Source organism: Pseudonaja textilis, chromosome 8 (assembly GCF_049901715.1).
Source record: "Pseudonaja textilis isolate UNSWEBS1 chromosome 8, rPseTex1.2, whole genome shotgun sequence".
Lineage (NCBI taxonomy): Eukaryota > Metazoa > Chordata > Lepidosauria > Squamata > Elapidae > Pseudonaja > Pseudonaja textilis.
The window spans coordinates 2,727,406-2,743,346 of NC_141997.1; the positions used below are offsets into that span (position 1 = coordinate 2,727,406).

The 15,941-nt window shown below is 38.8% G+C and overlaps 1 protein-coding gene and 1 pseudogene across 1 annotated transcript in view; both read right to left on the minus strand.

Moving 5' to 3' along the window:
• The window catches only part of IL1RAPL1 (interleukin 1 receptor accessory protein like 1), a 1,645,997-nt gene that overhangs the window by 283,504 nt on the left and 1,346,552 nt on the right, over nucleotides 1-15,941 (minus strand). The window lies entirely within an intron of this gene.
• LOC148125092 (E3 SUMO-protein ligase KIAA1586-like) lies at nucleotides 1,909-15,344 on the minus strand (annotated as a pseudogene).

Consider the following 15,941-nt stretch of genomic DNA (forward strand, 5'->3'; position numbering starts at 1 on the left):
ATTTTCATATTATTTCATAACTGAATATATATCCCAAAGTAATGTTTGCCCCAAATGGCTTTCTTTTCTATGTGGACAGAACAAAAGGCAGTTTATTTAGCATATGGCATATAATATATGAACTAGCAATATATATTAACACAAGACAGTATTCCTGCATGAACATGAAGTAATCTTATATGTCATTTCCAGATACATTTCACTTTATAATTTAATATGGACATTCGTTATTTACTATAATTTGTAATTTAATATGATTTAATTCATATTTTTTTAAAGTTTTAAATCAGAGTTTTGCCAGATTGCAAAAGGTACAGTAAAGACAAACTCCTTTGTGTCTAATGGCCAATAAACAATTCATTCATTCATTCAAAGAATTCCACCTCTTAATCAGACTCAGCTCTATGCCTCTTACATAGCTTGATAATATAATCTTCCCATTAATTTTTTTCATGTCCACTGAGCTGCTAGACTGTAGGGAGAACAAGAAATACTTTGTGTGTGTGTGTGTGTGCTGTTTTGTTTAATTGTATAACATGAGTCATAAATTTTAACTTTAATCCTTCTATTTTCTTTCCTGAATATGATGTAACAAGAAAGTTGCACTGGAGTTAGAAAATAATGAAAATTTGCCAGGAAAAATAAGAAAATTAACTTAAATGATAGGAATCTGCAACTGAAGAAAACTCTCAGTGGCGTGGGTTGTGCACGAGAAAACGAAGATGGTTCCATACCGAGCTGTTTGCGTCCACGTTGCTGTAAACGAGCTTCAATTCGTAAGCACTGAACTATCAATGCATCCAAAGTTAAAGCCCTCTCTGCATGGACCAGCTCATCTTTGATGGCATCAGACAAGCCTTCCTGGAATGCAGCCATATGAGCCGGTTCGTTCCAGTTAGAGTCCAAACACAGCAAACGAAATTCTGCAACGTATTCCTGCAGGGAACGTTTCCCCTGATTAATGTCCCATAACTGTCTGTCCACAGTTTGTATCTTAATTGGGTTCTCAAACATCACTCTCATTTGTTGAAGAAAACCCTAGAAATCATTCAACAACGGGCTATCTTGAACTAACAAGGGAGTAGCCCAATTAGCAGCCTGCCCAGATAAAAGGCTAAGAATAAATCCTGTCTTAGCCCGATCATTTGGAAAGTTTTCAGGCCTCAAGGACATAAATAATTGACACTGCCCCAGAAATGCCGGAAACATGTCCATTTGTCCTGAAAATTTCTCCGGCATGGATACTGGGCTTTTCCTCACAGGAAGGGCAGGGGGAACAGCAGCAGGGCTTGGTAAGCTGGAAACATAATTCAGCAACTGTGTTACCTGATTCTGAAGCGTCACATTGCTTTGCAGTAGCTGATTAATTTGTTGTTGTTGCTGCTCCACCAAACGCTGCAGTTGATTTAAATCCATCTTGCTTGAAAGATGGTTTGTTTGGGCCAGGAACAATAATGTTATGACTCCCCTTCGAAATTCAAACGAACAAAACAGAAAGCAGCCGTTTCACAATTAAATCAAATGGAAAGAAGTCTTATTAGATAACGGCTGGCAGAAACCACAGCATAAATCTTACTCTGTCCAGCAAACCAGTCCTGGCAATAAATCCTCAGCCTCAGAGCTCTTTGCTGTAACGTCCTCACTCAAATAGTCATTTTGTTCCTGGCGAAAGGCACCAGCTCAGCTGTGTCCTTTTATACCCATTAAGGCAACGTGCTAATTAACTGGCTTGCCCTTCAGATTAACGTTTCCTGGTTCTGACGTCAATCCACGATCTAACAGTCATCAGAGTCAAAACTCCCAACAGGACCGATCCTTCCAATCACAATACCAGAGTATTTTTTATTTGAACAAAAAAACTGGTGTAGCACTGGATAAGCATGCCACACAGTTAGGGTTGACCTTAAACTACAAGACAGCCCATCTTGGTCCAAAAATTCTACCAATCTTTATAATTTCAATCTCAAGTTGGTTGGAAATTTTGTTAAATTCACTTAGGTTCTTACTGGATTGATGGAAAATAGAATATATTTTATCAATAAAGATTTGAAAATGATTTACTTGCTTTACTTCCCTAATAGGATCATCTAAAACAAGCTACAGACAATGGTTTAAGCAGCGCCATGTTTGGAAAGTCTTTAGCTGTCCTAGTGCTTACCCCAGATTTTCTCCCAAGCATAACACTGGCATCATCAGAGCAAAATCCAATTAAATGTTTCTCTAGATAGTTCTTATTAAACCCAACTTTATTCAAACTTTCCATAACTGAACAACATACTGTCTCTGCATCTTGTTTATCTAATTCTACTAATTAAAGGAAAATGGTTGGTGAGAAAACTGGATCCTCAACTTTTAAGTACAGTATAAGAACTGGTTTGGAAGATATCGTTGAGGCTTCATCAATGATCAAACAGATTTTGCAAGGTTTTTCAATAATGTTGCTAAATAAATGTTTCCTAATGTCTTTTGCAATGAAATCTACTATTGCAACTGCAGTTTTACGTGAATGCAACCCTATTCCCAAATCTAAACCATTTTTAATTTGCAGTTCAGTCAAATCTTCTATATATGGAAATGGTCTGCATGTTTGTGCCAGATTGTAGACTGTAGTAAACACTCTACAAGTACTACCAAATATTTCTCAGTCATCTTATCCAGTCCGTTGCTTATTATATCCTGCTCACATTGCTTCAACTTCTCTGTGCAAATGTTGTGAGCTTTAGATGAGAAATATTCCCTCAATTTTTTTCTAAGAGAAGCTTGCTGCATTTCTTTACTCTTTTGTGATGGCTCAATTTGGAAATTTTTCTATTCCTTTGCTGCATGGACACTGGTTTTTTTGGTCAAAACTTCAAATCTTCTGCAATACTTGCAACCTAACTTTTTCTGGGAAACTTCAAGTCCATCGTATTTTTCCCTAAAATTATTGTACTGCTGCAATGTCCAACAGTCAGGAAGATTCCTTTTAATGTCCGACTCAGTTCTTCCAGTACTTGATGATGTGCTGCTGCTTTCCCAAGGTTGCAGTGTGGATGATGTGCTACTGCTTTCCTCAGACTCCAACGGTTGTGGTTGTGACTCTTTTGGATCTCCTTTTGTTTTCTTGTCGAAGAAAGCAACCAAACTCATTTGCCTTTTCATCTTGGTAATGTACTGCAAAAATATTTCAACAATGTAGTGGTTTGGATTCAATTGTTATTGTAAGTTGAATGGTGAAAGCAGTGGCAAATGAAGAAAGCAGGTGAGGAGCTGAGATCAGTAATATTCAGTTACTTTTAAGAGTCTCTGACATTATTGCTAGTTGGTGTTTAAAAAATGTTATGGAAGAGGAACAAGTTTCACCAGACACTGAGATGGAACTGAAAGTGGATTTGAAAATGACAGTCTATAAAAAAGATATTGCACTGTGTATATAAAATAATGGCTGATATTTTAATAATTCCAATTCATTAATTGAAAAAGAAACACTTAAAATGGAAATACTTCCTAGGGAGCAATTTAAAGCTGTTTTCTATTCGTCTCTCTCCCTGATTCAGTAATATGCTTCTCTGAGGTCTAGTTTAGTGAAGACCTTGCCTTTGGCTAAGTGGGACAGCATGTCCTTCATAAGGGGAAGGGATATAAGTTGTGCACAAATATGCCATTTATCCCCTGGAAGTCCACGTATAATCTCATAGTCCCATCTTTTTTCTTTTTAAATAGGACTGGGGCTGCAACTTGTGGCTTGGCCAGCTCGATGAACCCTCTTGCTAGGTTTTTATCTATGTATTTGTGCATTTCTTGCATTTCCTGGGGTGCCATGGTGTACAATTTGGGTTTGGGAAGCTTGGCCCAGGGATGATTTCGATGGCGCAGTCCATTGTGCGGTGGGTGGGTAGGACATCACACTCAATTTCACTGAACACTTTGGTAAGGTCGTGGTATTCTCCAGGGATCTGTTCAGCCTCTGGGGTTTGTTTGGATGTGACCACCAGTTGTTCTGGTGGGGCCCTGGGGGGAGTTTCCTGTGTGGGCGATGCATCTATTTGTTGGTGCAGAGGGGGTTGGGGGCCTCTTGCTATTCTCAGCCTCTGGCTGCCTCCTCTTCACCAGATAGTTGGGCCCCACTTGTCTAGCCAAGAAAGCCCTAGTATGACTGTCTCTGTTATTTTGAGAGCTATTATGAATCAAATTGATTCCCAGTGGGCTGCTAGCTCTAGCCTCACTGGTTCAGTCAGGTGGGTGGTATGGGTTCCCCCCAGTAGGGACCTGTTGACTTGCTCAAACTTAATTGGGTGGGCCAATTTCTTCGCTCTGATCCCTAATTTCAGAACTGTGGGATAATTAATCAAACGTCTGGTGCAGTCTGAGTCTATTCGGGCTTCAAAAGTGCCCTGGGTCCCTGTTTTGGGGGCTGTGAGGCATATTGGGAAGATGAAAGGTTGAATAGTTTCACTCAACATTGGGTTGGTTCCCCCTCATCCTCACTGTCAGGGTTCCGGCAATTGGTCATCGTCAGCTGAAGTCGCCCCCTTTCGCTGGGTAGGGAGGGACTTGTATGGCCTGGAAGTATTTTCAGGACTTGTCAGCAGCATGCCTGGGGCCTCGTTCAGGTCGCACCCTGGGTGGTGGTTCTGGCTTGGATTTTGGGGCTGGAGTTGCAATTGTTGATGCAAAGTGTCTTATCCCTCCACATCTGTAGCATTTCAACTGGCCTTGGGTCTTGAGTCTGGCTATGTTGCAGCAGCATCCTGTCAGCCAGGTGGTCTGTGATCTGTTTGTCCAGGTGGTCTCTTTAGGACCTGGTTGCCTTCACATGTCATTGGTGCACAAACCGCAACCAAACTTTATGACCAGTTAGAGAATCGATTGGGAATGTTCCGATATACAGTGGCTTGGCTAATTTGCTTGTCAAGGTTTTCTCTGAAAAAATGAACTAGTAGATCCTTCAGTCAGGGCAGTAGTTTTCCCATGACTCTTCTGAACTCACGGACATGTTCTTTAATGGGTCGCCCACTCTGCTTTAAATTCTGAAACTCATCCTCTACATATTGATCCTCCTCCATGTCCTCGAATCTGGTTTCTAGCTCTTGCAGGAATTCATCAATATCCTGCAGCTGGGGGGAGGGGCTCTCCTCCTATGGAGGACTGCTAGCCATTCATTTGCTCTAAGTACTATTGCTATTATCAGCTTTAAATCAGATAGGAAATATGGACAGCTAAGTTAATTCTACTTCATTCTTCATTAACAGAAACTTGCAAGTTTAAAAGAACAGTTCTCCTATCATCACCTTTAGAGCCACATAATTTCGGAAGACCTCTCCTGTGCCATCTGTGGCCTATATTCCCTCTTATTTTATTGTTCCCTAGGCAGCATATCTTTGCCCAATTTCCAAAGATCATCCACACTTCTGCAGAGTCATTTGCAAAAATGAATTAAGCAAACGTAAATTCATTTATACTATAAATTCACTCGCCAAAAACAACACCAACCATAAAAACCTCTTATCTTGTCCTGACCTAACCTTACAGCAACATGCCCGCTCCCGTATACTATGCACAGAACTCAAGAATTGTCTAGACAATGGAGTGAAGGACCTGTACATTGAATACTGTGCAGACCGTATCAAAAGAAAGTCACACATTCCACAACTCAGCATTCAACCCTACTTCAACCAATCCACTATCACCCAAGATTAGGCACGCACACCCCCAACTACCTCAATTCAAACTACAACTGGCCTTAAGTGCAAGCTACTCAATGCAAGAAGCCTTGGAAGAAGAAGAAGAAGAAGAAGAAGAAGAAGAAGAAGAAGAAGAAGAAGAAGAAGAAGAAGAAGAAGAAGAAGAAGAAGAAGAAGAAGAAGAAGAAGAAGAAGAAGAAGAAGAAGAAGAAGAAGAAGAAGAAGAAGAAGAAGAAGAAGAAGAAGAAGAAGAAGAAGAAGAAGAAGATTACATCTCCTTAGCATGTTTGATGCCTCTTCTCAGCTCAGCTCTAGCAGTGCTGTACTTTGAGGTGTCACCTGCTCTAAAACCAGGTCACAGGCCCTGATCAGAGTCTGGAATTCACTGGTCATCCAGTGTTTCCTGTTTGGGAAGGTCCGTATGCGTTTGTCCATAGTGACATTTTCTACACAGGTCTTCATGTAGAAAAGCACAATCTCTGTGTATAACTCAAAGTCCTGTTGTTTGAAGATGCTCCAATCTGTGCGGGCAAAACAATTCTGAAGCTGGGAGAGGACATTTTCAGGCAAGGATCTAATAGTTTGACTGCTAGGTTTTGTTCTCTTCATAAGGGGAGTGTAAGCTGGTAGTAAAAGCAGGGTGAAATGGTCTGATTGTCCTAAGTGGGGAAGAGGTTTTGCTCTATAAGCATGCTTAATATTTGAGTACACATGATCAAGTGTGTTTTCACATGTTGGTAAAGTTTGGGGAGCAGTTTTTAGGCATGCTCTGTTGAAATCCCCAGCAATGATGTGAACGCCCTCAGGATGAACTCTTTGTTGCATGGTAATTATGTCTCTCTTTTTTTGTAAATTTTATTTGAGTTTTCACAAAAAAAAAAAATACAAATAAAACCTCTTTTTTGAAAGTAGCATAATCCTGGGTTACATTTCTTCATACAGACACAAATTCAATTTCATGCTCATTTTTATGTTCTATTCCATATCTTATTACTGTTTTACATTTTCTGCATAGCTTCTCCCCTCTTTTAATTTTCTCAATTTTATTTTAATTATCTCGTCTCTATTCAAATCATTATATTTATATTTTTTGTCTGTCCTGTGTCAATTATCTATTATCTTTTCTCATTAAACAAAGTTTCTCCTGTAGTTACTGATTGGAGTATGATGCCTTTATATCTTTTAAGTTTATCCATTTAACTCTTATTTAGGCTTCAATATATACCCTAAAGTTATAACATTCAATATAAAACATAACTTCCATTCGGATTCTGCTTGGTACATTCTTAAAAAAAGAAAAAATTATAAATATATGTAATTAAAACAACACATTCCATTCCAATTCAATTCTATCATTAATGTTAATATTCATTAAAATCTTAACTTTAACATTACTTTTCAATTAAATATCATACTTCCATGGGAACAATTATAAGCTTTCCATAATTAATTCCCCCCCTTCACTTATATTTTATAAAACATTAACTAATTAAAATGTTCCCGTCCCTTCCTAATTCAATTTTCTCATTTATTTTATTTCACTTATTTTATTAACGAACATTTCACTAAATTACACTATTTTATCCCTCATTTTAATCATACATTGTTTCCAATTTTCTAAAGTTATTTCTATTACTAATATAACAATACAATCTTATGTACCTTTACAGAATACCTTTTTCAGTTAAATTTTCACCCATTATCTCTAAATATGCCCTGTTTCTCTATATCTTGTTTCGGTCCTTTGTAACTTCTTTTCCTTTCCTTCTTTCTTCTCTTCTTCTCTCTCCCCCTTTTACCCCCTTGTCTCTCTACCTCTATTTCTCTCTTCTGTATTCCCCTCTTCTGTTGCTTTCCAGTATTATACTTATTTTTAGAATTATTTTTCCTTTCTTTGGTTGTTTTTTTAAGTCTTAAATTCTCCATTCTCTTTCCCCCTTTCCTTTTTCTTCCCCATATAGAATTCCTTGTTCATTAAAGATGGCTTCTTCTTTCTCCCAGTCTTCTTGTTTTGCAGTCTTTTCTTGTTGTTTCTCATAGTTCCAAATCTCCATTTCTAAGAATTGAAAAACGAAGCCAAAAGAACCCCTTCCTTCTTGTGCATCTTCTTTATACTTTTTAAGTTCCATTTTCAATTTATCCAGAAGCAGTGCCATTGTATAAATTTTTAAACAACCACTTGATTAATTTTAGTCATTCAAATGCAATAACCAAGAATCCAAAGATCACCAAGTTATCCAAATACACACAAGCTGTTTCTTTTTGCTCTTTTTTTTCACTTTCTCTTCCTGGGGTTCTACTGTTTAGCTACAAAATTTCAGTTAAAATGTATCTTTTAGAAGTCTTGTTGAAGTTTTACTGTAGATTCTTTTTAATTCCAGGCAGTCTCCTCCCTCTTTCCAGATCCTGCCCTTTTATTCTTTTTCTCTCCCTTCCTGCTTATGAAAAAAAAATTTAGTGTCCAGAAATCTTTATTATCCCTTTGACATTTTGTTTTATTTTCAGCTTAATTGCCTGTTGATGTCAAAGCAGATTTTTCTGATTTCTTATTTAAGTCTCTTAGTTGTCAGTATAGGGAAAGGGAGAGAAGAAAAAACACCCAAAACCTTTCCCTTTTCACTTTCCTTCGCAGCTTCTGACTCTTCTTTGGGAGTGATGTTATTTTTTTGTAAGTTTAAATTCCAGGGTACCTTAGTTGTTGCTTTTGCAATTTAACCCAGTCAGCCAAAACTTTCACTTCTTATCTTCCACCTGCACATTCTTTTCTGGTCGAGTTCTTCTTTGGGGTGGCCATTTCTGACCACCGCTGCAACCGCCTTTGGGAAAGGGAGTAATGGACAGCTGAGGAGGAGAGATGCGGCTCTCCTCAACCCTGCTGGCAGTCTCCCCCCTCTTCACCACCTCTATGGGGTGGCTTAGCCCTGAAACCAGCCAGCTCGGGGCACTCCAGCAGCAAGCCCAGACCAAAACCGTGCATGATTGCGGATTTCTGTCTGTCGCTGAAGGAACTCAAACTGGAAGCTCCAGTAATTATGCCTTGAAGGTGACTGAGTGCCATGCTTACATTAGCATCTGGAGGTAAATATACAGCAGTGATGGTAACTACTGTTAGCTCCCATGGCAGATAAAACAGTCTACACTGAACAGTCATGGCCTCTAAATCTGGTGAGCAATGGCTGTTTGTCATTTTGCTGTTTGTGCACCAGTCTTTATGTACATAAATAATTAGGCCCCTTCCCTTCTCTTACCAGAGGCTATATTGAGATCTTGACGGTGCAAGGTCTGGTCGGCTAGCTCCATTGCAGCATCAGGGATTGGCGGGTGCAGCCAGGATTCTGTGATGATTAGTAGACAGCACTCACAAATTGTGTGATTGTGGCAGATCTGCAGCTGTAGTTCATCCACTTTGTTTATGAGGGATCTGGCGTTTGTGAGGAAATGGTTTTTTTTGCGGTCTCTTCCTCAATTGAGTTAGCAGACTCACTCTGCATCCCTGCTTCTGTTTTATCTCCCTATGCAGTCTTCTACGCTTGCTTAATCCAACAACAATCCACGGAGCTCCCGGAGATCTTGCTATCTCCGATGGGATATTGTGGGACTCTGTATAGGCAAAGGTGACTTGAGTTTTGAGTTGCTGTCCTATACTTATCAGGTCTTCTCAACAGTACATTAGTCCGTTGCAGGATGGAGTAAAATGCAGGAACAAAAAGAAGTAAAAACACAAAAAGAAGAACAGTCATTGGGAGCATTGAGCCACTGAGACCATGCACACTGCCATCTTGTGGCCAAAAAAGAAATACTTGAATTTCTCCTCTTACAAAATACGGCTAAATTCGACTTCATATTTGTCTGTCAAACATGGCTCAACACATCTCTCCCTGACTCCATTACCTCAGTAAGAGACTATCATGTTTACTGATCAGATTGTGAAATCTGTAGAGGAGGTGGTGTTGCTATCTTCTATAAAAAGTCCTTACATCTAAAAAACATCCAAGTTACCCAAGAGCTTGCTCCTCCTGAGACCATTGTCTGTGAACTGTCCTTAAATATCACATTTTGATTCTTACTATGTTACAGAGCCCCTGATTATGACATCGAACATGTAAACAAGCTAAATACATTACTAACATGGGCAGCATCCTGCCCACGCACTTTTATCTTTCTTGGTGACTTCAATCTACCTCATATTAACTGGACCCTAAACAAATGTACAACTGAACCCATACATGCAACCTTCTACAATGCTGTAACAAATCTGGGACTGGAACAATTAGTAACCAACAACACTAGACTTAACAACTACCTCGATCTCATCTTCTGCAATAGTTTGAATTTAATTTATGGAATACAAATTAAAGAACCATTTTCCAACAGTGACCACAACATGATTGACTTTTGTCTCAACATACGTCCACACAAAAATCATCACAATGACAAAATCCCCAATTATAATTTCAAAAAAGGCAACTATGATCTTATAATCAATGATCTCTCTTCCCTTGATTGGCAATTTCTATTCACTGGATGCAATACTGTTGAAGACCATTACGACATATTCTTACTAGAAATCAAAAGAGCCATCAAATTATATGTACCAATAACAACTCCCCAAACCAGGAAAAACAGATTACCCATAACAATAAGGAAGCTTCAATCTAAAAAGAGATCACTTTGGCGAAAAAACAAATCTGGTCATGTTGCCAACTTCAAAAGCCAATACAAAAATCTATGCCACCAGATAAAAACTGAATGCACCAATTATCACATTAAACAAGAGTAAAACCTTCTATGCACCAATTCCACCCGTGCTTTCTACAATTTTGTAAACAACAAACTACAAGTAAACAAATATTTTGTAGTACAGCATTATATGTAAACATAATTATATTTTGTGTCTATAAAATGAATATTTTAAGAATTATGGATTTCACACTTACTTGATAAAAGACTGCATTGATTTATATTTTATAGGATGTAATCATTCAAATTTACATGGAAAAGTAATTCTCACGAACCCTTTCAATATTTGGAAATCACAGTACTATATCAGATGAAACTGACTGTACGTGAATTTGCTATATATTAAACAAATATTGTATGTAATTTCCACCATTATGTACATAACACATTGATAATAAACTTGTGTCACAAAGTATATTTTTGAATACTCACACTGGTGTGTGAAAGGATATTTTCATCTGTAAGATACTGATGTTTGTATAACTTCAGGAACTAATTGATATAAATTAACCCATATTCTCTTAAAGTCAATAGACTGCCTTGAGAACATAAATAAATTATTTGGCTAATAAAATAATTTTTTTAACAAACTTTATTGAATACAAAAAATTAAAAATACAAATATACAAACTCAAAAGACAAAAGCCGCCTCTGCTTTTATTGTCTTGTAAATAAATTTTCTTAATTCTTGACTTCTTGCCTGACCAAATGAATTTCATAGTAATTTTATCCAATACTTTGAAAAACAATTTATCCAATAATATAGGGATTGTTTGGAATAAATAAAGCAATTTGGGTAGAACATTCATTTTAATTGTGGCAATTCTGCCTAATAAAGAAATCTGCATTTTGCTCCATATCTACAAATCTCTTCCTATTTGTTGTAATAGTTTAACGTAATTGTCTTCTTCAAAGTTATTGTTTTGGGTCTTAACCATATACCTAAATATTTAATCTTGTTGACAATTTGTAGTCCCATTATTTCTTCTAGTTCTTTTTGTTTATTATTTGTTATATTTTTAACTAACATTTTTTTCCTTATTAATTTTCAACCCAGCTAGTTTACCAAATTTATCAATTTCTTTTAATAAGGTTGGTCCTGACTCTGTTGGATCCTCTATAATAACAACCACATCATCAGCAAATGCCTGTAATTTATATTCTTGTCTTTTAATCTTAGTACCTTTAATTTCCTCATTCATTCTAATTCTGTCCAGTAATGTTTCTAATATTGTAATAAAAAGCAGAGGCAACAATGGGCATCCCTGCCTGACACCCCTTTTTATTTCAAAAGGATTGGTAAATTCTCCATTTATCATTATCCTTGCTTTCTGAGTTAAATAAATCAAATCTAACATCTTTGCGAAGTTATCCCTGAATTTCATCAATATCTGGCGTTTCATAAATTCGCAGTTTAGGTTGTCAAATGCCTTTTGTGCATCCAGGAAGACAAGAGCAACTTAGCATCCTGGATGTGTTTCATAGTATTCTATCAGTTATCATTCTTGTATTACTTCTAATCTGTCTCATGGGAAGAAATTCATTCTGGTCAGGATGAATTCTTTCATTAAGAATTAGCTTCAGTCTTTCCACCATCACACTCATAAAAATTTTGTAATCTGTATTTAAAAGAGATATTGGTCTGTAATTTTTTACCTGGGTGGCATCTGCACCCAGCTAATAAAATAATTTTAACTTCTTTTAAAAAATATCAAAACATCCATTTATTTTTCAGGAAGTGAAACTCAATCTTACAGTTCTCTTGGAGTTTATGTCTCTAAATACAGGTAGCCCTTGACTTACAACAGTTCATTTAGTGACTGTTCAAAGTTATATCAACACTGAAAAAAGAGACTTATGACTGTTTTTTACATTTACAACCATTGCAGCATCACCATAGTCACATGATCAAAATTCAGACACTTCGCCACACTCATATTTATGACAGTTGCAGCCTCTCAGTTTCATATTATCACCTCTACTTCTGACCTTCTGACAAGCAAAGTCAATGGGAAAGCCAGATTCACTTAGTAACCATGTTCCTAACTTAACAACTGCACTGATTCACTTAACAAGTGTGGCAAAGAAGGTCATAAAGTGGGGTAAAATTCACTTTAAAAATATCTCACTTAGCAACAGAAATTTTGGGCTCAATTATGGTGATAAGTAGAGGACCACCTGTATAAGAAGCAAACTATTTTGCTGTATTATTGTTTGTCTGATTTATATGCAAGATACATTCTTGGAATCTTATTATGATGTTTAAATCAATAATCCTAGCTGAATTATTAGTAATATCTGATTTTAAAGTGCTTCTCCTACAATGTACAATATTATGTGGAACATTAGAATACAACTATTCTATTATTTAGCTTCGTCATGAAAAATGTTTGCTTTGCTTTCAGCAATTTGGTTATGAAAAATAAAGGAATATGAGAGGACTAATGGGAAAGAGCATTGATCTTACCTGAAACGCTTATTCTCGTTGTGCTGGAGGAGAATCCAATGCGTGGGTATTGGCTCTGCTTCCTTGCTTGAAAACAGAGCCAATCATTTCTTTAGTCCTGCCTCCTACTGCACATGCCCAGATTTGTTGAAGGCTAAGTGATTGACCTGGAGACTTTCTTGATGCTGTTTCTGGTCACTCTTGGACTTAGGCCCTGACTGTTGCCCGGGTGAGATTGGCTTCTCCTCCAGCACAATAAAAATAAGTGTTTCAGGTAAGACCAACACTCTTTCTCTGTTGTGCTGGTTGGAGAATCAAATGAATGGCACATACCAAAGGTGGCTGTCCTAAGGGTGTGTGTGATCTGATCCTGAGTCCTCACATCTTTGAAATACTCTTTGAAGTACTCTTCTGCCAAAGGCTGCCTTCGCTAATGCAAAGGCATCCAACTTGTAATGTCTGATGAGTGGGAATGGAGAGGACCATGTTGCTGCCCTGCAGAAATCCTCTATAGCAGCAGTCACCAACCAGTGGGCCACAGCCCACTGGTGGGCTGCAAGAAAATTTTGGTGGGCTGCAGAAAAATCTCACCCCCAGAGCACCCCCCAAAGCAATTAATCCAGGCTGTGCAGAAACACAAGGCTGTGCCACCCACATGGCCCACAGGAACCCTCCCCACCCATTCACTCCTTACCCAGCAAACTTGCCTGCTAAATTGCTATTTTTCCTTTTTCTGACCATCAGCTGTTCTGCTGTGCTGGGAGATTTAGATTAGCTAGGATAGCAGGAAATGGTTGGATTTCTTGCTTTCTAACTAGTCTTTAGATCTTCGGCTTTGCTTTTAAGCATAGCTGAACCTCCCTTAGGACTGAAGATTCTATTATTCAATGCAGACTCATGGCAAGCAAATGTTATGTGACAGACTCAGTTAGCCAATGCCAGATAAATAGATCACTGAATAATTCTGTGAGCAACTCAATTTGCCTGCCTGCTTTGCCTGATTTTGAGTAAAAGTTGCTCTTTTTTAATAAAAAAATTCAATATGTACCTACATGGTGTGTTGTGAATTAATTTTGTGAGTTTGCTTGCTAACAAATTTTATGAGTTTGCTTGCAAGCAAATTTTATGTGACAGACTGAGCTAGCTGATGGCAGATAGATAGATCTCTGAATGAATCTGTGATTCTGTGAGCAACTCAATCTGCCTGCCTACTTTGCCTGATTTTGGGTAAAAGTTGCTCTTTTTTAATAAAAAAATTCAATGTTTATATAAATATTTATAATATTTACATACAAGCCATGCCCAGCCAGTCACATGACCACCAAGCCACACCCACAAATTAGGCCATGCCCACACAACCAGTTAGTGGTCCCTGGGATTTAAAATTATGAGTTTGGTGGTCCCTGAGGTCTAAAAGGTTGGCGCCCCCCTGCTCTATAGATGCCTGCGTGTTCCATGCCGCCATTGTGACCATGCTCCTATTTGAATAGGCTGTCACTCATCTGGGCAGTGGCATCAACTGAATTTCATAAGGTTTTGCTATGCATGCCTGAATCCACTGACCTATTGCTAATGGTGAAGTCTTGTTGCCCAATTAGCTAGGTCTGATTGACACATATATTGATTCAGTTTTCCTAATAGGAGCTGTTATCTTTAGATAAATACGTATTGCCCTTCTAATGTCCAAAGAGTGCCACTTTTCTTCCAACTCGTGGACCGGTTTGGGACAAAAATCCTCAGTATCCTCAGAAATCAGTATTACCTCCTGTGCCCTGTGGAAGGCAGAATTCACCTTTTTGCAGGAAGGTGGGGTCTAGCTGTAGCACTATCCTATTCAGGTGAACTATACAAAGATCCTCTCTTATGGACAGGGCTGCCAGTTCCGATATTCGTCTGGCTGAAGTAAACCATGAGGAAGACCACCTTCCAGGTGAGGAATTGTAAGCTGGTAGAATGCAATTACTCAAATGGTTCTGCCATTAGCATCCTCAGGACCTTGGTCAGGTTCCATGTAGGATACCTATGAAGTACTGGAAGCTTCAGATTGGTTGCTCCCCTGATAAAGCTGTGCACCAGTGGATGCCGTGCGAGAGACCCCAACTTCCCACACCCCAAGACTGATGCTATTGCCCCTACCTGTCCACATAAGGTATTGGGGGACAGGCCTTTATATTCTGAAGGAACTCTAGCATCTGAATTACTGATTTTGTGGTTGGTTCAATATGTACTTTTGCACACCAACCACAGAAGGCCCTCCATGTGGCATCATAGAGTCTGTTGGTTGAAGGCCTCCTTGAGGCCTGGATTGTCTGTATGACCTTGGTGGAGCACTTGAGCTGACTCAGCGTAGTCCGCTCAAATGCCATATGGTCAGTTGGAGCCATTGCAGTTCTGGGTGCCTTAAGGCTCCCTGGTTGAGAGATATCCTGCCCAGGGGATCCTCCATTGAGATCCTGTTGTGATTGCCAATCTCCAGGTAGCACTGTGTCCTGCATCTGGCAAAGCCAGACCAAGACTGCCCTGCTGAAAAAGGAGGCAACTGTGATTGCATTGACTGCCCATGCTGTTGCCTGGTGAAACTTGTGAAAGGTCTGTTCTGCCTTCTTGTCCTTTTACTTTAAGCCTTCCTCTGCCTTGTTGGCTAGGGTGGTCAAGGATGTTGAGGCTGCAAACAGTCCATCTATTGTTGGGTATTGTAAAGGTCTCAGCAAATTCTGGGTCTATATTATTAATCTTCTTTTCATTCATGCCTGGCATTGGGAATATCACTGGCTGGGTCCATTATCCATGCACTACCTCTCTAAATAGTTCAGGTGAGGGAACTGTCTCACAGTCCACTGTTGGCTTAGCAAAGAGTCACTCATTTGGATCTGTCAAGTCGGGTACTGTTTCTGTTGTCACTGGATCAGTTGCCGTGTTTTTGCTGCTTTGTCTTTGTCTGGAAAAGGCCTGTGAATAGTGGGATATCAGCCACCACCTCTTCTTCATCCAAAATCTCAATTTCTTTTTGTTCTTCCTCCCCTGGGGCTGAAGTCTCACTTTGTGTGGATGAGAAGGTTGAGTTAGACCTATGAAAGATCAGCCGTCCCCCC